Source organism: Ranitomeya imitator, chromosome 5 (assembly GCF_032444005.1).
Source record: "Ranitomeya imitator isolate aRanImi1 chromosome 5, aRanImi1.pri, whole genome shotgun sequence".
Lineage (NCBI taxonomy): Eukaryota > Metazoa > Chordata > Amphibia > Anura > Dendrobatidae > Ranitomeya > Ranitomeya imitator.
The window spans coordinates 86726135-86749070 of NC_091286.1; the positions used below are offsets into that span (position 1 = coordinate 86726135).

The 22936-nt window shown below is 46.6% G+C and overlaps 1 long non-coding RNA gene across 1 annotated transcript in view; it reads left to right on the forward strand.

Annotated features, from left to right (window-relative positions):
* The window catches only part of LOC138680547 (uncharacterized), a 138043-nt gene extending 118021 nt beyond the window's left edge, over positions 1-20022 (forward strand). The window contains exon 3 of the long non-coding RNA XR_011321650.1: positions 19777-20022. This is a non-coding gene — a long non-coding RNA (uncharacterized lncRNA). The remainder of the gene's footprint in view (positions 1-19776) is intronic.
* Positions 20023-22936: the final 2914 nt, after the last annotated feature.

Consider the following 22936-nt stretch of genomic DNA (forward strand, 5'->3'; position numbering starts at 1 on the left):
GTGTAAATATAGGACACTGCCCCAGACTATTTTAAGTAGCATCATACATGTAAACACATTGGTATTGTCAGTGCCAGGCATTGAAGGATGTCAGCGCATAGACTAAACATTGGTGGAGCTGTGGGAGATAATTTTGCCAATCGTAGAGCACTGTTTGAGCTGGGGGGGAACTGTCTTGTGGCCGGCGGTACAGGCCCAGGGCCCCTCATGTTACAATGGTGTGTCTGACGTTGGTTGCGCGCCACCACTGCCAGAGACACTTTATTGTACTATGAGGGACCCAGTGGCAGTGCCGTCGACCAAAAGCGTGCACACCCACTTCTTCAGACAAACGGCACTCTCACCGGTGCTTGCGCCAAGTGGCAAGACCACGGCCCCGTGGGGGGAGTTTGGCCATTTAGGGAGGTGTAAACATGTTGTATGCTGGACAAACAGCTGCTGCAAATTACGAGATTGGAAAACTCAGTCAGAGCAGTCCACAAGCAAGACCTTTTCATTGGAAAGCTAGGTGTCAGCCGGGAAAGGTGGGGCAAAATAATTTGAAATCCAGTAGTGGTTCATTTTAATCAAGGTTAGATCATCAACATTTTGGGTAGCCAGACGAGTCCTTTTTTCGGTTAATATTGAACCAGCAGCACTGAATACTCTTTCTGATAGCACACTAGCTGCTGGGCAAGCAAGCTCCTGTAATGCATATTATGCCAATTCTGGCCAGGTGTCTAATTTGGATGCCCAGTAATCAAATGGGAATGACGGTTGAGGGAGAACATCGATAAGGGATGAAAAATAGTTAGTAACCATACTGGACAAATGTTGTCTCCTGTCACTTTGAATTGATGCTGCAGTACCTGTCCTGTCTGCGGTCATAGCAAAATCACTCCACAACCTGGTCAGAAAACCCCTCTGTCCAACACCACTTCTGATTTGTGCACCTCTAACACCTCTGGTCTGCTGCCCCCTGCAGCTCGTGTGAGAACGATCACCGGCGCTGTGTGCTGGGAAAGCCTGAATCAAATGGTCAACAAGAGTTGATTGTTTGGTTGCTAATTTTAGTTCCAAGTTCTCATGTGGCATAATATTTTGCAATTTGCCTTTATAGCGAGGATCAAGGAGTCAGGCCAACAAGTAATCGTCATCGGTCATCATTTTAGTAATGCGTGTGTCCCTTTTGAGGATATGTAAGGCATAATCCGCCATGTGGGCCAAAGTTCCAGTTGTCAAATCTGCGGTTGTGCTTGGTTGAGGGGCAGTTTCAGGCAAATCTACGTCACTTGTGTCCCTCAAAAAACCAGAACCCGGCCTTACCACGCCACCAATTTCCATTGGCCCCGGAGAAGCTTCCTCATTAAAAACATACTTATCCCCATCATCCTGCTCGTCCTCCTCCTCCTGTTCGCCTGCTACCTCGTCCTGTACACTGCCCTGACGAGACAATGGCTGACTGTCATCAAGGCTTTCCTCTTCCTCTGCTGCAGACGCCTGCTCCTTTATGAGCGTCAAACTTTGCATCAGCAGACGCATTAGGGGGATGCTCATGCTTATTATGGCGTTTAGGGTTGAGCGAAACGGGTCGTTCATTTTCAAAAGTCGCCGACTTTTGGCAAAGTCGGGTTTCATGAAACCCGATCCGACCCCTGTGCGGGGTCGGCCATGCGGTACGCGACTTTCACGCCAAAGTCGCGTTTCAATGACGCGAAAAGCGCCATTTCTCAGCCAATGAAGGTAAACGCAGAGTGTGGGCAGCGTGATGACATAGGTCCTGGTCCCCACCATCTTAGAGAAGGGCATTGCAGTGATTGGCTTGCTGTCTGCGGCGTCACAGGGGCTATAAAGGGGAGTTCCCGCCGACCGCCATGTTACTGCTGCTGATCTGAGCTTAGGGAGAGGTTGCTGCCGCTTCGTCAGAAGCAGGGATAGCGTTAGGCAGGGTCCATTAACCACCAAACCGCTTGTGCTGTAGCGATTTCCACTGCCCAACACCACCTTCGGTGTGCAGGGACAGTGGAAGCTACATTTTTTTTTTTTCCCCCTCAGCGCTGTAGCTCATTGGGCTGCCCTAGAAGGCTCCCTGATAGCTGCATTGCTGTGTGTACGCCGCTGTGCAAACCAACTGCTTTTTTCAAAGCACAAATCCTCTTGTTCCTTCCTTTCTGCACAGTTTTCTTTTTTGTTTGTACACACTTTTTATTTAATTTGTGCATCAGTCCACTCCTTATTGCTGCCTGCCATACCTGGCTGAGATTACTGCAGGGAGATAGTAATTGAAGGACACTCCCTGTTTTTTTTTTTTTTTTTGTGGGAGATTAAGATTGACATTTCTGCTAGAGTGCCATCCCTGTCTGCGTCATCTCTCACTCAGTGGGCCATAGAAAGCCTATTTATTTTTTTGCTTGATTTGGATTATAAAATCTACCTGAAAAAATCACTACATCAATCAGTGGGAGAAAAATATTGGCCTCAGGGCTTGTGTGCCACTCTTGACTCCTGTGTGTGCCATCTCTCACTCAGTGGGCCATAGAAAGCCTTTTTTTGTTTTATTTGTTTTCTAAATTCTCCCTGAAAAAATCATTTTATTTTATTTGATTTCTAAATTCTTCCTGAAAAAATCATTTTATTCTATTATTTTTTTTTCCTAAAGTCTCCCTGAAAAAAAAAAAAAATCAAATCAGTGGGAGATTAATATTTACATTTGTGCTTCAGTGACAGTCCTGCGTGTGTGGCATCTCTCTCATTTGTTGCCACCAACAACAGAGTGTGTAACATTGTGCCTGATTTTCGTTGTGGTCTCACTCACCTGTAAAGGGGTAGCTAAATCATACTGAAGTTATAGCTCACCGTGTAATTTGTGTGACAGCAACAAATACCGTTAGTTTGTTTACGTTTTTAAAACAATGAGGAAGTATGGTGGAAGAGGTCGTGGCCGGGGGCGTTCATTGTCAGCTGGTAATGAGGGTAGTGGTAGTGGTGGAGCATCAGCTGGTCGTGGGAAAAATAATATTGCACCTAAGTCTGGAGCTGTGGAGCCAGGTTCGTCGTCAGGCTACACAAGGCCTCGAACGCTCCCTTTTCTGGGAGTAGGAAAACCGCTTTTAAAGCCGGAGCAGCAAGAGCAAGTTTTGGCTTATCTTGCTGACTCAACCTCTAGCTCTTTTGCCTCCTCTCGTGAAACTGGTAAATGTCAAAGCAGCGCGTCGTTAGTGGATGTTCACGGTCAGGGACAAGTCGCTTCCTTGTCCTCTTCAGCAAAAACAACAACAGAGAAGAATGCAGCAGGCGACACAACAGGTTACTCCATGGAGCTCTTTACACATACCGTCCCTGGCTTAGAAAGTGAAGCAGTTAACAGTCCATGCCCATTACAAGTTGAATCTGACATGGAGTGCACTGATGCACAGCCACAGCCAGACTACTATGCTGGTCCTTTGACTCAGACCACAACATTGCCCTCGCAGGGTAATGATCAAGAATCAGACCCTGATGAGACTATGTTGCCCCATCACGAACGCTATACCACCGACCGACACGGTGACACAGACGAAGTTGCACACGAGCTACAAGAAGAGGTAATAGATGACCCAGTTCTTGACCCCGATTGGCAGCCATTGGGGGAACAGGGTGCAGGCGGCAGCAGTTCTGAAGCGGAGGAGGAGGGGCCGCAGCAGGCATCAACATCGCAACAGGTTCCATCTGCCGGGCCCGTATCTTGCCCAAAACGCGTGGCAAAGCCAAAACCTGTTGGAGGACAGCGTGGCCATCCGGTTAAAGCTCAGTCTGCAATGCCTGAAAAGGTATCCGATGCTAGAAAGAGTGCAGTCTGGCATTTTTTTAAACAACATCCAATTGATCAGCGCAAAGTCATCTGTCAAAAATGTTCAACTACCTTAAGCAGAGGACAGAATCTGAAAAGTCTCAATACAAGTTGCATGCATAGACATTTAACCACCATGCATTTGCAAGCCTGGACTAACTACCAAACGTCCCTTAAGGTTGTAGCACCCTCGGCCAATGAAGCTAGTCAGCAACGCAACATCCCTTCCGGCAGTGTAGGGCCACCATTTTCCGCACCACCTGCAGTATCTGTGCAGGTTTCTTTGCCAGGCCAAAGCAGTCAGGGTCAGGGAATCACCAGTTTCGTAGTAGGAAACACTGCATCTAGGGCACCGGCGGCAACAATACCATCTCCCACCGTCTCTCAGTCTGCCATGTCCACCGGCACCCCCGCTAGTTCCACGATCTCCAGCTCTCCAGTCCAGCTCACCCTACATGAGACTATGGTTAAAAAAAGGAAGTACTTAGCCTCGCATCCGCGTACACAGGGTTTGAACGCACACATAGCTAGACTAATCTCGTTAGAGATGATGCCCTACCGGTTAGTTGAAAGCGAAGCTTTCAAAGCCCTGATGGACTACGCTGTACCACGCTACGAGCTACCCAGTCGACACTTTTTTTCCAGAAAAGCCATCCCAGCCCTCCACCAGCATGTTAAAGAGCGCATCGTCCATGCACTCAGGCAATCTGTGAGCACAAAGGTGCACCTGACAACAGATGCATGGACCAGTAGGCATGGCCAGGGACGTTACCTGTCCATCACGGCACACTGGGTAAATGTGGTGGATGCAGGGTCCACAGGGGACAGCAAGTTTGGGACAGTTCTGCCTAGCCCACGGTCTAGGAAACAATTGGCTGTAGCCGTTCGCACCCCCTCCTCCTCCTCTTCGTCCTCCTGCAGAAGCGAGAGCTCGTCCACAGACCGCAGTCGCACAACCACTCCATCCGCAGCTGCCACTGTTGCACACCAGGTCTCCCATTATGGGGCAGCTACTGGCAAACGTCAGCAGGCTGTATTGGCTATGAAGTGTTTGGGCGACAACAGACACACCGCGGAAGTTCTGTCCGAGTTCTTGCAGAAAGAAACGTAGTCGTGGCTGGGCACTGTAGATCTTGAGGCAGGCAAGGTAGTGAGTGATAACGGAAGGAATTTCATGGCTGCCATCTCCCTTTCCCAACTGAAACACATTCCTTGCCTGGCTCACACCTTAAACCTGGTGGTGCAGTGCTTCCTGAAAAGTTATCCGGGGTTATCCGACCTGCTCCTCAAAGTGCGTGGACTTTGCTCACATATCCGCCGTTCGCCCGTACACTCCAGCCGTATGCAGACCTATCAGCGTTCTTTGAACCTTCTCCAGCATCGCCTAATCATAGACGTTGCAACAAGGTGGAACTCAACACTGCACATGCTTCAGAGACTGTGCGAACAGAGACGGGCTGTTATGTTTTTGTGGGAGGATACACATACACGGGCAGGCAGTAGGATGGCAGACATGGAGTTGTCAGGTGTGCAGTGGTCGAAGATTCAAGACATGTGTCAAGTCCTTCAGTGTTTTGAGGAATGTACACGGCTGGTTAGTGCAGACAACGCCATAATAAGCATGAGCATCCCCCTAATGCGTCTGCTGATGCAAAGTTTGACGCACATAAAGGATCAGGCGTCTGCAGCTGAGGAAGAGGAAAGCCTTGATGACAGTCAGCCATTGTCTGGCCAGGGCAGTGTACAGGACGAGTTAGCGGGCGAAGAGGAGGAGAACGAGGAGGATGATGGGGATGATTATATTTTTAATGAGGAAGCTTTTCCGGGGCCACTGGAAATTGGTGGCGCGGCAAGGCCGGGTTCTGGTTTTTGGAGGGACACAAGTGACGTGGATTTGCCTGAAACTGCCCCTCAACCAAGCACAACCGCAGATTTGAGAACTGGAACTTTGGCCCACATGGCGGATTATGCCTTACGTATCCTCAAAAGGGACACACGCATAACTAAAATGATGAATGATGACGATTACTGGTTGGCCTGCCTCCTTGATCCTCGCTATAAAGGCAAATTGCAAAATATAATGCCACATGAGAACTTGGAACTAATATTAGCAACCAAACAATCAACTCTTGTTGACCGTTTGCTTCTGGCATTCCCTGCACACAGCGCCCGTGATCGTTCTCACACGAGCTGCAGGGGCCAGCAGACCAGAGGAGTTAGAGGGGCAGAAATCAGAAGTGGCGTTGGCCAGAGGGGTTTTCTGACCAGGTTGTGGAGTGATTTTGCTATGACCGCAGACAGGACAGGTACTGCAGCATCAATTCAAAGTGACAGGAGACAACATTTGTCCAGTATGGTTACAAACTATTTTTCATCCCTTATCGATGTTCTCCCTCAACCGTCATTCCCATTTGATTACTGGTCATCAAAATTAGACACCTGGCCAGAATTGGCAGATTATGCATTGCAGGAGCTTGCTTGCCCGGCAGCTAGTGTCCTATCAGAAAGAGTATTCAGTGCTGCAGGTTCAATACTAACAGAAAAAAGGACTCGTCTGGCTACCCAAAATGTAGATGATCTAACCTTCATTAAAATGAACCACAACTGGATTTCGAAATCTTTTGCCCCACCTTGCCCGGCTGACACCTAGCTTTCCTATGAAAAGGTCTTGCCTGTGGACTATTCTGAATGCCTTTTCCAATCTCGTAATTTTCTGCACCTGATTGTCCAGCATACGACATGTTTACACCTCACTAAATGGCCAAACTCCCCACACGAGGCCGTGGTATCGACACTTGGCGACAGCACCCGTGAGAGTGCAGTTTGTCTGAAGAGGTGGGTGTGCCCGCTTTTGGTCGACGGCACTGCCACTGGGTTCCTCCTAGTACAATAAAGTGTCTCTAGCGGTGGTGGTGCGCACCCAACGTCAGACACACCGTTGTAATATGAGGGGCCCTGGGCCTGTACCGCCGGCCACAAGACAGTCCCCCCCCAGCTCAAACAGTGCTCTACCACTTGCAAAATTATCTCACAGCTCCACCAATGTTTAGTCTATGCGCTGACATCCTTCAATGCCTGCCACTGACAATACCATTGTATTGACATTTTTGTTATATTAGGCCTTCGATGCCTGTCTGTGGTCACTCCTTCCACTAGGCCTCCACTGACCACACCACTGCTGCCCGTGTACCCCTGGAACCAATTTAAAATTGCCTACAGCCATGTGTTATTATTTTAGGCCTTCGATGCCTGTCTGCGGTCACTCCTTCCACTAGGCCTCCACTGACCACACCACTGCTGCCCGTGTACCCCTGGAACCAATTTAAAATTGCCTACAGCCATGTGTTATTATTTTAGGCCTTCGATGCCTGTCTGCGGTCACTCCTTCTACTAGGCCTCCACTGACCACACCACTGCTGCCCGTGTATCCCTGGAACCAATTTAAAATTGCCTACAGCCATGTGTTATTATTTTAGGCCTTCGATGCCTGTCTGCGGTCACTCCTTCCACTAGGCCTCCACTGACCACACCACTGCTGCCCGTGTACCCCTGGAACCAATTTAAAATTGCCTACAGCCATGTGTTATTATTTTAGGCCTTCGATGCCTGTCTGCGGTCACTCCTTCCACTAGGCCTCCACTGACCACACCACTGCTGCCCGTGTACCCCTGGAACCAATTTAAAATTGCCTACAGCCATGTGTTATTATTTTAGGCCTTCGATGCCTGTCTGCGGTCACTCCTTCCACTAGGCCTCCACTGACCACACCACTGCTGCCCGTGTACCCCTGGAACCAACATCAGAAAATATAAAAATAAGTATTTTGCTTATAAAAAAGAAAATACTGGAGAGATATCAAATGCAGACATTTTAACATTAAAAACAAACACATACAACAAAAATCTGGTACAGTACTAAAAATGGCCACCAGCTACAATAACTTTCTCCTGCAAGTAGTTAACTGAAAGGTTTTTTCAATTTTAAACACAGATATGGCATCCACCGAGTGTTGTCCTGTCGCGTCTTCTTTATATTATTGCCAAGAAGATGCAAAACAATGAAAATAATAAAATCATTATTTACCAAAAAAATAGAGTAAGTCAAAACCACATTGCAAATAAACATTCATTACAAATAAAGAAGCAGGGCGCGTCCGAGGGTGAGTATATACCTAATAAGAATATAATCACCCTCGGACGCGCCCTGCTTCTTTCCGACAGCCTTCCTTCCTAAGAATCAGCCCTTCCATGGTGTAGAGAGAGGTTTTGTTACACTCCAAGGTGTTCCCCAGGTTGCCTTTCCTGAGCTTCGATCTTCTGGCTCTCGTTTAGTAGTTGTTGGAAACTACACTGCATTAGGCCTACAAATTGGGTATGGGGTGTAGAGAGATGGTGTGTTCCACTCCAAGGTGTTCTCCAGGTTGCCTTTCCTGAGCTTCGATCTTCCGGCTCTCGTTTAGTAGTTGTTGGAAACTACGCTGCATTAGGCCTACAAATTGGGTATGGGGTGTAGAGAGATGGTGTGTTCCACTGTAGAGAGATGGTGTGTTCCACTCCAAGGTGTTCCCCAGGTTTCCTCGCCAATGCTTCGATCATCATGCTCTCGTTTAGTAGTTGTTGGAAACTACGCTGCATTAGGCCTACAAATTGGGTATGGGGTGTAGAGAGATGGTGTGTTCCACTCCAAGGTGTTCCCCAGGTTTCCTCGCCAATGCTTCGATCATCATGCTCTCGTTTAGTAGTTGTTGGAAACTACGCTGCATTGGGCCTACAAATTGGGTATGGGGTGTAGAGAGATGGTGTGTTCCACTCCAAGGTGTTCCCCAGGTTGCCTTTACTGAGCTTCGATCTTCCGGCTCTCGTTTAGTAGTTGTTGGAAACTACGCTGCATTAGGCCTACAAAATGGATATGGGGTGTAGAGAGATGGTGTGTTCCACTCCAAGGTGTTCCCCAGGTTTCCTCGCCAATGCTTCGATCATCATGCTCTCGTTTAGTAGTTGTTGGAAACTACGCTGCATTGGGCCTACAAATTGGGTATGGGGTGTAGAGAGATGGTGTGTTCCACTCCAAGGTGTTCCCCAGGTTGCCTTTCCTGAGCTTCGATCTTCCGGCTCTCGTTTAGTAGTTGTTGGAAACTACGCTGCATTAGGCCTACAAATTGGGTATGGGGTGTAGAGAGATGGTGTGTTCCACTCCAAGGTGTTCTCCAGGTTGCCTTTCCTGAGCTTCGATCTTCCGGCTCTCGTTTAGTAGTTGTTGGAAACTACGCTGCATTAGGCCTACAAATTGGGTATGGGGTGTAGAGAGATGGTGTGTTCCACTGTAGAGAGATGGTGTGTTCCACTCCAAGGTGTTCCCCAGGTTTCCTCGCCAATGCTTCGATCATCATGCTCTCGTTTAGTAGTTGTTGGAAACTACGCTGCATTAGGCCTACAAATTGGGTATGGGGTGTAGAGAGATGGTGTGTTCCACTCCAAGGTGTTCCCCAGGTTTCCTCGCCAATGCTTCGATCATCATGCTCTCGTTTAGTAGTTGTTGGAAACTACGCTGCATTAGGCCTACAAATTGGGTATGGGGTGTAGAGAGATGGTGTGTTCCACTCCAAGGTGTTCCCCAGGTTTCCTCGCCAATGCTTCGATCATCAGGCTCTCGTTTAGTAGTTGTTGGAAACTATGCTGCATTGGGCCTACAAATTGGGTATGGCGTGTAGAGAGATGGTGTGTTCCACTCCAAGGTGTTCCCCAGGTTGCCTTTCCTGAGCTTCGATCTTCCGGCTCTCGTTTAGTAGTTGTTGGAAACTACGCTGCATTAGGCCTACAAATTGGGTATGGGGTGTAGAGAGATGGTGTGTTCCACTGTAGAGAGATGGTGTGTTCCACTCCAAGGTGTTCCCCAGGTTTCCTCGCCAATGCTTCGATCATCATGCTCTCGTTTAGTAGTTGTTGGAAACTACGCTGCATTAGGCCTACAAATTGGGTATGGGGTGTAGAGAGATGGTGTGTTCCACTCCAAGGTGTTCCCCAGGTTTCCTCGCCAATGCTTCGATCATCATGCTCTCGTTTAGTAGTTGTTGGAAACTACGCTGCATTAGGCCTTCAAATTGGGTATGGGGTGTAGAGAGATGGTGTGTTCCACTCCAAGGTGTTCCCCAGGTTTCCTCGCCAATGCTTCGATCATCATGCTCTCGTTTAGTAGTTGTTGGAAACTACGCTGCATTGGGCCTACAAATTGGGTACGGGGTGTAGAGAGATGGTGTGTTCCACTCCAAGGTGTTCTCCAGGTTGCCTTTCCTGAGCTTCGATCTTCCGGCTCTCGTTTAGTAGTTCTTGGAAACTACGCTGCATTAGGCCTACAAATTGGGTATGGGGTGTAGAGAGATGGTGTGTTTCACTGTAGAGAGATGGTGTGTTCCACTCCAAGGTGTTCCCCAGGTTTCCTCGCCAATGCTTCGATCATCATGCTCTCGTTTAGTAGTTGTTGGAAACTACGCTGCATTAGGCCTACAAATTGGGTATGGGGTGTAGAGAGATGGTGTGTTCCACTCCAAGGTGTTCTCCAGGTTGCCTTTCCTGAGCTTCGATCTTCCGGCTCTCGTTTAGTAGTTGTTGGAAACTACGCTGCATTAGGCCTACAAATTGGGTATGGGGTGTAGAGAGATGGTGTGTTCCACTGTAGAGAGATGGTGTGTTCCACTCCAAGGTGTTCCCCAGGTTTCCTCGCCAATGCTTCGATCATCATGCTCTCGTTTAGTAGTTGTTGGAAACTACGCTGCATTAGACCTACAAATTGGGTATGGGGTGTAGAGAGATGGTGTGTTCCACTCCAAGGTGTTCCCCAGGTTTCCTCGCCAATGCTTCGATCATCATGCTCTCGTTTAGTAGTTGTTGGAAACTACGCTGCATTAGGCCTACAAATTGGGTATGGGGTGTAGAGAGATGGTGTGTTCCACTCCAAGGTGTTCCCCAGGTTTCCTCGCCAATGCTTCGATCATCAGGCTCTCGTTTAGTAGTTGTTGGAAACTACGCTGCATTGGGCCTACAAATTGGGTATGGGGTGTAGAGAGATGGTGTGTTCCACTCCAAGGTGTTCCCCAGGTTGCCTTTCCTGAGCTTCGATCTTCCGGCTCTCGTTTAGTAGTTGTTGGAAACTACGCTGCATTAGGCCTACAAATTGGGTATGGGGTGTAGAGAGATGGTGTGTTCCACTGTAGAGAGATGGTGTGTTCCACTCCAAGGTGTTCCCCAGGTTTCCTCGCCAATGCTTCGATCATCATGTTCTCGTTTAGTAGTTGTTGGAAACTACGCTGCATTAGGCCTACAAATTGGGTATGGGGTGTAGAGAGATGGTGTGTTCCACTCCAAGGTGTTCCCCAGGTTTCCTCGCCAATGCTTCGATCATCATGCTCTCGTTTAGTAGTTGTTGGAAACTACGCTGCATTAGGCCTACAAATTGGGTATGGGGTGTAGAGAGATGGTGTGTTCCACTCCAAGGTGTTCCCCAGGTTTCCTCGGCAATGCTTCGATCATCATGCTCTCGTTTAGTAGTTGTTGGAAACTACGCTGCATTAGGCCTACAAATTGGGTATGGGGTGTAGAGAGATGGTGTGTTCCACTCCAAGGTGTTCCCCAGGTTTCCTCGCCAATGCTTCGATCATCATGCTCTCGTTTAGTAGTTGTTGGAAACTACGCTGCATTAGACCTACAAATTGGGTATGGGGTGTAGAGAGATGGTGTGTTCCACTCCAAGGTGTTCTCCAGGTTGCCTTTCCTGAACTTCTATCTTCAGGCTCTCATTAAATTGTGGTTAAACGGAACAACTGCATTTGGCGTACTAGTTGGTTTGGGGCCTGCTATCGGTGTCTGCCACTCCTTGCTGTTCTGCTGGTTTCCTGTCCTGAAATTCCGTTTTCAGGCTCTCGTTAAGTAGTTGTTAATGTTAGACTGCATTTGGCCTACTAGTTGGGTTGGGGCCTACTATCGGTGTCTGCCACTCCTTGCTGTTCTCCTCCACTGAACAAAGCTGTGCCGTCTGTTTACTACTGTTGCCAATTTTGAACTGCATTTCGACTACTTACTGATTTGGGCCTACTCTCTGTGTCAGCCTCTCATTCCAGTTGTCCTCCACTGCAATGCCCCCTGATTAGTCCTGTGTTACCAATTTTGAACTGCATTTAGCCCACTTTATTCTTTGGGCCTATATCTGTGTTTCCTCCTCATCCTGCCCATTGCCCAGCCAGTGATAGATGAGTCTGCTGGTACATTGACCCATAACGCAACATTTCCCGTGCACGCTACACTGCAAGATTGTGACCCTGCTGAAAGTCAGGTCCCCCTTCCCGCATACCATACCACCTTACACGGGGACAAACAGGAAGGTGCAGATGAAAGTGCAGGTTCCTTCATCAGGTGGGGGGAGGAATACTAGTTGGCGACGTCACTGGCACAGGGCCTCTCATAGTACGCAAAAGTGTTGCTGCCGGTGGGAGGCGCCCCCGCCGTGCAAACACACCGCTGTACTTTGAGGGGCCCTGTGCCAGTGCCAATGCCAACGAGTGGGCCCCCCCTGCTTGCTCAGGTTCACAGCACTTGCAAAGTTGAAATACTTACCTCTCCCTGCTCCACTGCCGTGACGTGATCCAGATTTCCTGGGCCCACTAATTACTTGAACCAGCCCTACCCACCACAACTTTAGCCAAATGAACCCCAATTTCAAATGCCTTCCAATTATTATAAGGTAAATTACGCTTGACAAGCTTCATTAAGAAGAATGGATGGTTTTGACATTAAAATGGGCACTCTAGGTGTTTTCCTGGCCCCCACTCACTGCCGACTATGCTGCCCCATTGACTTGCATTGGGTTTCGTGTTTCGGTCGATCCCGACTTTACGTCATAATCGGCCGATTTCACTCGACCCGACTTTTGAGATAGTCGGGTTTCGCGAAACCCGGCTCGACTCTAAAAAGGTCAAGGTCGCTCAACTCTAATGGCGTTGTCTGCACTTACCAGCCGTGTGCATTCCTCAAAACACTGAAGGACTTGACACATGTCTTGTACCTTCGACCACTGCGCACCTGACAACTCCATGTCTGCCATCCTACTGCCTGCCCGTGTATGTGTATCCTCCCACAAATACATAACAGCCCGCCTCTGTTCGCACAGTCTCTGAAGCATGTGCAGTGTTGAGTTCCACCTTGTTGCAACGTCGATGATTAGGCGATGCTGGGGAAGGTTCAAAGGCCGCTGATAGGTCTGCATACGGCTGGAGTGTACGGGCGAACGGCGGATATGCGAGCAAAGTCCGCGCACTTTGAGGAGCAGGTCGGATAACCCCGGATAACTTTTCAGGAAGCAGTGCACCACCAGGTTTAAGGTGTGAGCCAGGCAAGGAATGTGTTTCAGTTGGGAAAGGGCGATGGCAGCCATGAAATTCCTTCCGTTATCACTCACTACGTTGCCTGCGTCAAGATCTACAGTGCCCAGCCACGACTGCGTTTCTTTCTGCAAGAACTCGGACAGAACTTCCGCGGTGTGTCTGTTGTCGCCCAAACACTTCATAGCCAATACAGCCTGCTGACGCTTGCCAGTAGCTGCCCCATAATGGGACACCTGGTGTGCAACAGTGGCAGCTGCGGATGGAGTGGTTGTGCCACTGCGGTCTGTTGATGAGCTCTCGCTTCTGCAGGAGGACGAGGAGGAGGAGGAGGAGGGGGGGCGAATGCCTACAGCCAACTGTTTCCTAGACCGTGGGCTAGGCAGAACTGTCCCAATATTGCTGTTCCCTGTGGACCCTGCATCCACCACATTCACCCAGTGTGCCGTGATGGACACATAACGTCCCTGGCCATGCCTACTGGCCAATGCATCTGTTGTCAGGTGCACCTTTGTACTCACAGATTGCCTGAGTGCATGGACGATGCTCTCTTTAACATGCTGGTGGAGGGCTGGGATGGCTTTTCTCGAAAAGAATTGTCGACTGGGTAGCTCGTAGTGTGGGTCAGCGTAGTCCATCAGGGCTTTGAGAGCGTCGCTTTCAACTAACCGGTGGGGCATCATCTCTAACGAGATTAGTCTAGCTATGTGGGCGTTAAAACCCTGTGTATGCGGATGCGAGGATGAGTACTTCCTTTTTCTAACGAGAGTCTCATGTAGGGTGAGCTGGACTGGAGAGCTGGAAATCGTGGAACTAGCGGGGGTGCCGGTGGACATGGCAGACTGAGAGACGGTTGGAGACGGTATTCTTGCCGGTGCCCTAGATGCAGTGTTTCACACTACGAAACTGGTGATTCCCTGACCCTGATTGCTTTGGCCTGGCAATGAAACCTGCAGAGATACTGCAGGTGGTGCGGAAAATGGTGGCCTTACAGTGACGGAAGGGATGTAGCGTTGCTGACTAGCTTCATTGGCCGAGGGTGCTACAACCTAAAGGGACGTTTGGTAGTTGGTCCAGGCTTGCAAATGCATGGTGGTTAAATGTTTATGCATGCAACTTGTATTTAGACTTTTCAAATTCTGACCTCTGCTTAAGGTAGTTGAACATTTTTGACAGATGACTTTGCGCTGATCAATTGGATGTTGTTTAAAAAAATGCAGACTGAGCTTCTTTAACCGGATGGCCACGCTGTCCTCCAACTGGTTTTGGCTTTGCCACGTGTTTTGGGCCAGATACGGGCCTGGCAGATGGAACCTGTTGCGATGTTGATGCCTGCTGCGGCCCCTCCTCCTCCGCTTCAAAACTACTGCCGCCTGCACCCTGTTCCCCCAATGGCTGCCAATCGGGGTCAACAACTGGGTCATCCATGACCTCCTCTTTGATCTCATGTGCAACTTCGTCTGTGTTACCGTGTAAGCCGGTGGTATAGCGTTTGTGACGGGGCACCATAGTCTCATCAGGGTCTGATTCTGGATCAGTATACTGCGAGGGCATTGTGGTGGTCTGAGTCAAAGGAACAGCATAGTAATCTGGCTGTGGCTGTGCATCTGTGCACTCCATGTCCAATTCAACTTATAATGGGCATGGCCTGTTAACTGTTTCACTTTCTAACCCAGGAACGGTATGTGTAAAGAGCTCCATGGAGTAACCCGTTGTGTCGCCTGATGCATCCTTCTCTGTTGTTGCTTTTGCTGAACAGGACAATGGAGCAACTTGTCCCTGAGCGTGAACATCCACTAACGACACGCTGCTTTTACATTTACCAGTTTCAGAAGAGGAGGCAAAAGAGCTAGAGGCTGAGTCAGCGAGGAAAGCCAAAACTTGCTGTTGCTGCTCCGGCTTTAAAAGCGGTTTTCCTACTCCCAGAAAAGGGAGCGTTCGAGGCCTTGTGTAGCCAGACGACAAACCTGGCTCCACAGCTCGAGACTTAGGTGCTATATTGTTTTTCCCATGACCACCTGATGCTCCACCACCACTACCATCATTACCAGCTGGCAATGAACGCCCACGGCCACGACCTCTTCCACCAGACTTCTTCATTGTTTTAAAAACGTAACCAAAGTAACGGTATTTGTTACTGTAAAACAACTTACAAGGTGAACTCAAACTTCTGTATGATTTAGATATCCCTTTATAGGTGGGTGAGACTGCAAGGAAAATCAGGCACAATGTTACACACTCGGCTTTCTGTGGCACAAAATGAGACAGATGCCACACACACAGGACTGGCACTGAAGCACAAATGCCAATATTAATCTCCCACAATTTATTTTTTATTTTTTCAGGAAGAATTTAAACCCCCCCCCCCCAAAAAAAAAAAAAAAACAGACACTAGGCTTTCTGTGGCCCACAATTTGAGAGAGATGGCACACACGACTGGCACTCAAGCACAAATGCCAATATTAATCTCCCACTATTTATTTGTTGTCAGGGAGAATTTAAAACCCCCCCAAAAAAAAACAGACACTAGGCTTTCTGTGGCCCACAATTTGAGAGAGATGGCACACATGACTGGCACAGAAGCACAAATGCCAATATTAATCTTCCACTATTTATTTTTTTTCAGGGAGAATTTAAACCCCCCCCAAAAAAAAAAACCCAGACACTAGGCTTTCTGTGGCCCACAATTTGAGAGAGATGGCACACATGACTTGCACTGAAGCACAAATGCCAATATTAATCTCCCACTATTTATTTTTTTCAGGGAGAATTTAACCCCCCCCCAAAAAAAAAACATACACTAGGCTTTCTGTGGCCCACAATTTGAGAGAGATGGCACACACGACTTGCACTGAAGCACAAATGCCAATATTAATCTCACACTATTTATTTTTTTCAAGGAGAATTTAAAAACCAAAAAAAAAACAAAACAGACACTAGGCTTTCTGTGGCCAACAATTTGAGAGAGATGGCACACACGACTTGCACTGAAGCACAAATGCCAATATTAATCTCCCACTGTTTATTTTTTTTCAGGGAGAATTTAAAAACCAAAATAAAAAAAAACAGACACTAGGCTTTCTGCGGCCCACAATTTGAGAGAGATGGCACACACGACTGGCACTCAAGCACAAATGCCAATATTAATCTCCCATTTTTTTTTTAAAGGGAGAATTAAACCCCCCCAAAAAAAACAGTATTGCAGACACTAGGCACCAAAATTGGAAAGAGATGGCACACACAGGACTGGCACTCTAGCAGAAATGCCAAACTTAATCTCCCACTACTTTTTTTGTTAGGGAGAATTGTCAAGAAATCAGGCCCAGTATTACACACTAGGCTTTCTGTGCCCCAAAATTGGAGAGAGATGGCACACACAGGACTGGCACTCTAACAGAAATGCCAATCTTAATCTCCCACTACTTTTTTTGTTAGGGAGAATTGCCAAGAAATCAGGCCCAGTATTACACACTAGGCTTTCTGTGCCCCAAAATTTGAGAGAGATGGCACACACAGGACTGGCACTCTAGCAGAAATGCCAATCTTAATCTCCCACTATTTTTTTTTAGGGAGAATTAAAAAAAAAAAAAGGATTATAGACACTAGGCTTTCTGTGCCCCACAATTGGATAGAGATGGCACACACGACTGCCACTCAAGCACAAATGCCAAGATTAATCTCCCACTATTTATTTTTTTTCAGGGAGAATTTAAAAAAAAAAAAACAGGGACTGTCCTACAATTACTATCTCCCTGCAGTAATCTCAGCAAGGTATGGCAGGCAGCAATAACAAGGAGTGGACTGCTGCACAAATTAAATCAAAAGTGTGGACAAACAAACAAGATAGCTGTGCAGAAAGGAAGGAACAACAGGATTTGTGCTTTGAAAAAAGCAGTTGGTTTGCACAGCGGCGTACACACAGCAATGCAGCTATCAGGGAGCCTTCTAGGGCAGCCCAATGAGCTACAGCGCTGAGGAAAAAAAATGTAGCTTCCACTGTCCCTGCAAACAAAAGGTGGTGTTGGACAGTGGAAATCGCTACAGCACAAGCGGTTTGGGGGTTAATGGACCCTGCCTAACGCTATCCCTGCTTCTGACGAAGCGGCAGCAACCTCTCCCTATGCTCAGATCAGCAGCAGTAACATGGTGGTCGGCGGGAACGCCCCTTTATAGCCCCTGTGACGCCGCAGACAGCAAGCCAATCACTGCAATGCCCTTCTGTAAGATGGTGGGGACCAGGGCCTATGTCATCACGCTGCCCACACTCTGCGTCCACCTTCATTGGCTGAGAAATGGCGCTTTTCGTGTCATTGAAACGCGACTTTGCCGCGAAAGTCGCGTACCGCATGGCCGACCCCACACAGGGATCGGGTCGGGTTTCATGAAACCCGACTGTGCCAAAAGTCGGCGACTTTTGAAAATGAACGATCCGTTTCGCTCAACCCTACTAAAAACAAGTATCTCACAGCAATAGTGATAGATACCACTCAATTTCACTTCCTCAATATTCCTAAGCTGCAACTAGTACTTATCTCGGAGTGCAAAAACAGGAAGCAGAGCAGAAACAAATGTGACAGTGTGATTTACAATGGATATATCCTTGCTAACAGCAAAAGGAGAAGTGTGGAGAAAAGAAAAAAAAACCTTTCCTTTGCAGCTTTATGCACTTAAAGCAACACTACGTGACATGAACAAGAACAGATAGACAGACGTCCGGGAGAAATCGATGCCCTCTTTATTATTCTGTGACACATGCAGGCCGCTCTGGGAACACACAACTGTCAATCGCACTGAGCATGCATATGCTCGGGCCGCTCCTGTGACAAGCACGACAAGCGGGTATCCTACCACGCTCCAGTCCGGTCATCCTGACTGGCTCACCGGCTATGGGAATCTGTGGTAGCCCTCTAAGTTATCACCATCCGAGCCTGGACGCTGGGACCGCCTGCCCTCCTATGCACGGGAATCCTGTGATAGCTTATCAAGCGATTTAACCTCCCGTCATCTGTTTCCCAGCAACCACAAACAAAACAGTAATCCACATAGAGCTATAGAATGGGACGGCACTAGAACGATACCATATACAGCAGTCAGGACTTGAGATGGGATCCAGAGTATTAGGCGTCACGCTTACTCCGGGGTATGAGGTGCTCAGCGGCTGAAAACTAATAGTTCATTTGTACTCATAAGTAAGAAAATATGCGGCACTCACCCCAAATTCTGCAGTGGAAAGCGTGAATTTTAATGGAAAACTTCAACAGATAAACAGATGCATCTGGACCCGTTGAAGCACCTGCTGTGCGAAACGGCCGTCGTCCAAGCTCCAACACCGCACCCTCCTGCTTACCTTATGTTGTAACGGATGTTTATCTGTTGAAGTTTTCCATTAAAATTCACGCTTTCCACTGCAGAATTTGGGGTGAGTGCCGCATATTTTCTTACTTATGAGTACAAACAAAACAGTAACTGTTCCAACTATCTCCCGGATCTACACAGACATAAAACACATACATGGCACACAGCAGACACCTTGGCTTATATCACAGGGTTTGGATACGGGTGTGGACTTTTTACACTACCTGGGAATGCGGTGGTGACCACATCTGACCGGCAGGAGGTATAGACCAGGACTGGGCACAGGGGACATTCAGGTAAGATGACAAGATTTTCTTACCTTATTTATGGAGCTGCGCAGACTCTGTCCCTTGAGCCGAGGCCGTGGCCAACACCTTCGTCTCTCTGGTCAGCAGGGTCCACTGCCCCGCATGCAGGCGCCAGATGTTATGAAAATTTGGTTTGGATAAATCTATCCCTGTGTGTGTGCTGCGGGCGTTCCCAATAAGACTGAGTATTTTGAGCGCTCATCAAGAGCGACAGAATAACATTCCATCAATACTGATGATTTATTGTACATACATGGTTTTATAATTGCACATAGAAAGGGGATGGTTAGGGGTGGTTAGTTAATTACCATATTGTCAAGCTCCTCTGTTATTGGTTATCTAAATTTATATGGAATATTGTGATTAATGCACATATGAATGCTGACTAAGCAACTAAAGTGTAGCTGTCTCCGTTTTCTGCATCTAGGACAAAGTTGAGACATCTGATCATCACTTAGTACATCTGGTGCTGTTCCGCTTTTTGTTTGGAGAGCCCCAAACAGTCTGTCTGGCTTATATCAGTTTATGTCAGCCATTTTAAGCAATTGATTATAGTGTATATATTAGCTGTGAGTATATGTGAGTTTATATGCAAGTGAGATCTATATGAAATAAATATATATATATATATATGTTATATATATAAATATATATATATATATATATATATATATATATATTTCCATCACAGTTCCAACCACTGTGTCTTTATGCGACGCAGAAAAGGTGAACAGATGGACTCTACATGCCTGGTTCGCACCATGAAGCATAGAGGAGGAGGTGTGATGGTGTGGGGGTGCTTTGTTGGTGACACTGTTGGGGATTTATTCAAAATTGAAGGCATACTGAACTAGCATGGCTACCACAGGATCTTGCAGCGGCATGCTATTCCATCTGGCTTGTGTTTAGTTGGACCATCATTTATTTTTCAACAGGACAATGACCTCAAACATATTTCCAGGCTGTGTAAGGGCTATTTAACCAAGAAGTAGAGTGGCGGGGTGCTACACCAGAAGACCTGGCCTCCACAGTCACCAGACCTGAACCCAATCGAGATGGTTTGGGGTGAGCTAGACCGCAGAGTGAAGGCAAAAGCGCCAACAAGAGCTAATCATATCCAGGAACTCCTTGGCTACTTTAAAGAACCTAGAGTATAAGACATAACATAATTTCAGTTGTTTCACTCTTTTTTGCTAAGTATATAATTTCACATGTGTTAATTCATAGTTTTGATGCTTCAGTGTGAATGTACAATTTTCATAGTCATGAAAATAGAGAAAAAGCTTTAAATGAGATGGTGTGTCCAAACTTTTTGTCTGTACTGTAAGTATTTGATCCCCTAACAACCATTAAGAGTTCTGGTTCCTACAGACCAGTTAGACGCTCCTAATCAACTTGTTACCTGAATTAAAGACAGCTGTCCCACATAGTCACCTTTTTAAAAAAAACTCCTGTCCACAGACTCAGTTAATCAGAAAGACTCTAACATCTACAACATAGGCAACACCAAAGAGCTTTATGAGGATGAGGGACAAGATCATAGACCTGCACAAAGCTGGGCTACAAAACCAAAATTAAGATGCTGGATGAGAAGGAGACAACTGGTGCAATAGTAATAAAATGGAAGAAATACAAAATGAATGTCAATCGACATCGACCTGGGGCATCATGCAAAATATCACCTTGTGGGGTATCCTTGACTATGAGGAAGGTGAGAGATCAGCCTAAAACTAAAGCACAGGGGGAACTTTGTTAATGATCTCAAGGCAGCTGGGATCACAGTCACCAAAAAAACCATTGGTAACACATTATGCCATAAAGGTTTAAAATCCTGCAGTGCCAGCAATGTCCCCCCTGCTCAAGAAAGCACATGTGCAGGCCCATCTGAAGTTTGTCAATGAACACCTGGATGATTCTGTGAGTGACTGGGAGAAAGTCCTGTGGTAAGATGAGACAAAAATTTAGGTTTTTGGCATTAACTCAACTCACCGTGTTTGATGGAAGAGAAATGCTGCCTATGACCCAAAGAACACCATCCCCACTTTCAAGCATGAAGGTGGAATCATTATTTCGGGGGTGTTTCTCTGATAAGGGCACAGGACTACTTCACCGCATCAATGGGAGAAATGATTGAGCCATGTCCCTTAAAATCCTGAGTGATAACCTCCTTCCCTAAGCCAGGACATTAAAAATGGGTCATGGCTGGGTCTTCCATCAAGACAATGACCCAAAACATCCAGCCAAGGCAACAAACGAGTGGCTCAAAAAGAAGCATATTGAGGTAATGGAGTGGAATAGCCAGTCTCCAGACCTTAATCCCATAGAAATAGATATTGAGAGAGTTGAATCTTTGAATTGACAGCCTCAAAATCTTAATGATTTAGAGATGATCTGTAAAGAGGAGTGGAGCAAAATTCCTCCTGACATGTGTGCAAACCTCATTATCAACCACAAAAATGTCTGAGTGCTGTGCTTGCCAACATGGGTTTTGCCACAAAGTATTAAGTCTTGTTTGCCAGAGGGATCAAATATTTTTCTCACTACAAAATGAAAATACATTTATATAATTTATACAATGTGATTTTCTGGATTTTATTTTTGATATTCTAACTCTCAATGTTAAAATTAACCTACTCTTAAAATTATAGACTGTTCATGTATTTGTCAGTGGGCAAACTTACAAAATCAGCAAGGGATCAAATACTTATTTCCCCCACTGTAGATGGGTTGATCCTATTGACCGATTCCCCTTAAATGGGGTTTCCTCTTTCTGGAAAGAGAAGTCCAGAGGCTGTAAAATGCCTAAAATCACAAACAGAGCAGGCATTCACCCTACTCTGGTCCAGCACCTGCTCCCTGTAGCTGCTCGGTTTTAGGTGTTTTGTCTGCAGTGGTGATGTCACATCAGCAGTGCGCATCACTCTGATAGGCAATCACTGAGCTCCGCTGTTAGTGCTGTCCACCTCAGCACAGTTGCTAAGCTCAGAGGTGATGTGGGCTGTCAAAATTATGTTATCGCTGAAGCCCAAACTCCACCACTCGAGCAGCTGCTTGGAGCCAACTTTGGATCTGTTGAGGGTGAGAAGGTGATCCATATGTTATTTTAAAGTGTTTCACAGCATATATGTGGTAAACATTCTTCAAAGAAGAAAACACCGCGAACTTTCTGCAAATTTAACTTATGACTTGAGTCAGCTGCTATGCAAATTTGATATGTTAGGTGAGCAGAGAGGCGAACAATGTTTTTTTATATACATCTTATATTTATAATGCTCATTCACAGGCTCCCTTTCTCACCTCTCTTCATCCCTATTTTCCATTGAGTGTGATCCAACAAAATATCGGATCTCACATGTTCCCATATTATTCTATGGGGCCGAGCACATGTTGAATTTTATTCTTCAGACTGAGCTGGTTGTAGGAAAAAAATCATAGCTGGTTGTAGGAAAAAAATCATAGCTTGTCCGAGTTTGAACCTATTATAGGATCACACTCGGCCATGCAAGTCAATGAGTGCATGCAAATAATCAGACTGTACTTGTATAATATCTGAGTGCAGTCCAATTCCTGCATCTTGGCACAGTAGAGAAGATAGAGAAACTTTGCTTTCAAGAGAATCAGATCACACTATGCTGACACTAATCAAACTCCGATCGGAGTATGATCAAAATGTCATTTGAATAATTGACCTGATTCTCTCAGATGAGAGAATATATGGCCGTCTGTCCCGCCCTTATGGTAGGCAGGAGGCTGTGAAGCGGTGCACTCTATGTCTTTGTTGCCACTTGCTTATTGCCAATGGAATCCCATTTGTTGCCAATTCAATTGTAAGTTTAGTACACTATTTAATAATTTATTTTTTTTAATATATTAACATCACAAAGAAAAATGCATTATAAATTTTGTATTATCATGCAGGGAATGTAAATTAAGTTATATAGTAATCTTTGAATCTTGTACATGACATCATTTACATTGTTTATATGACTGCAATGATAAAAAGTAGAACTCATATTTTTCCGGTAGGATTCCTAGACAGATAGAAATATAAAGCTTAAGGACTTTGTTTACTGCCCACAATCTGCAATTTCTCAA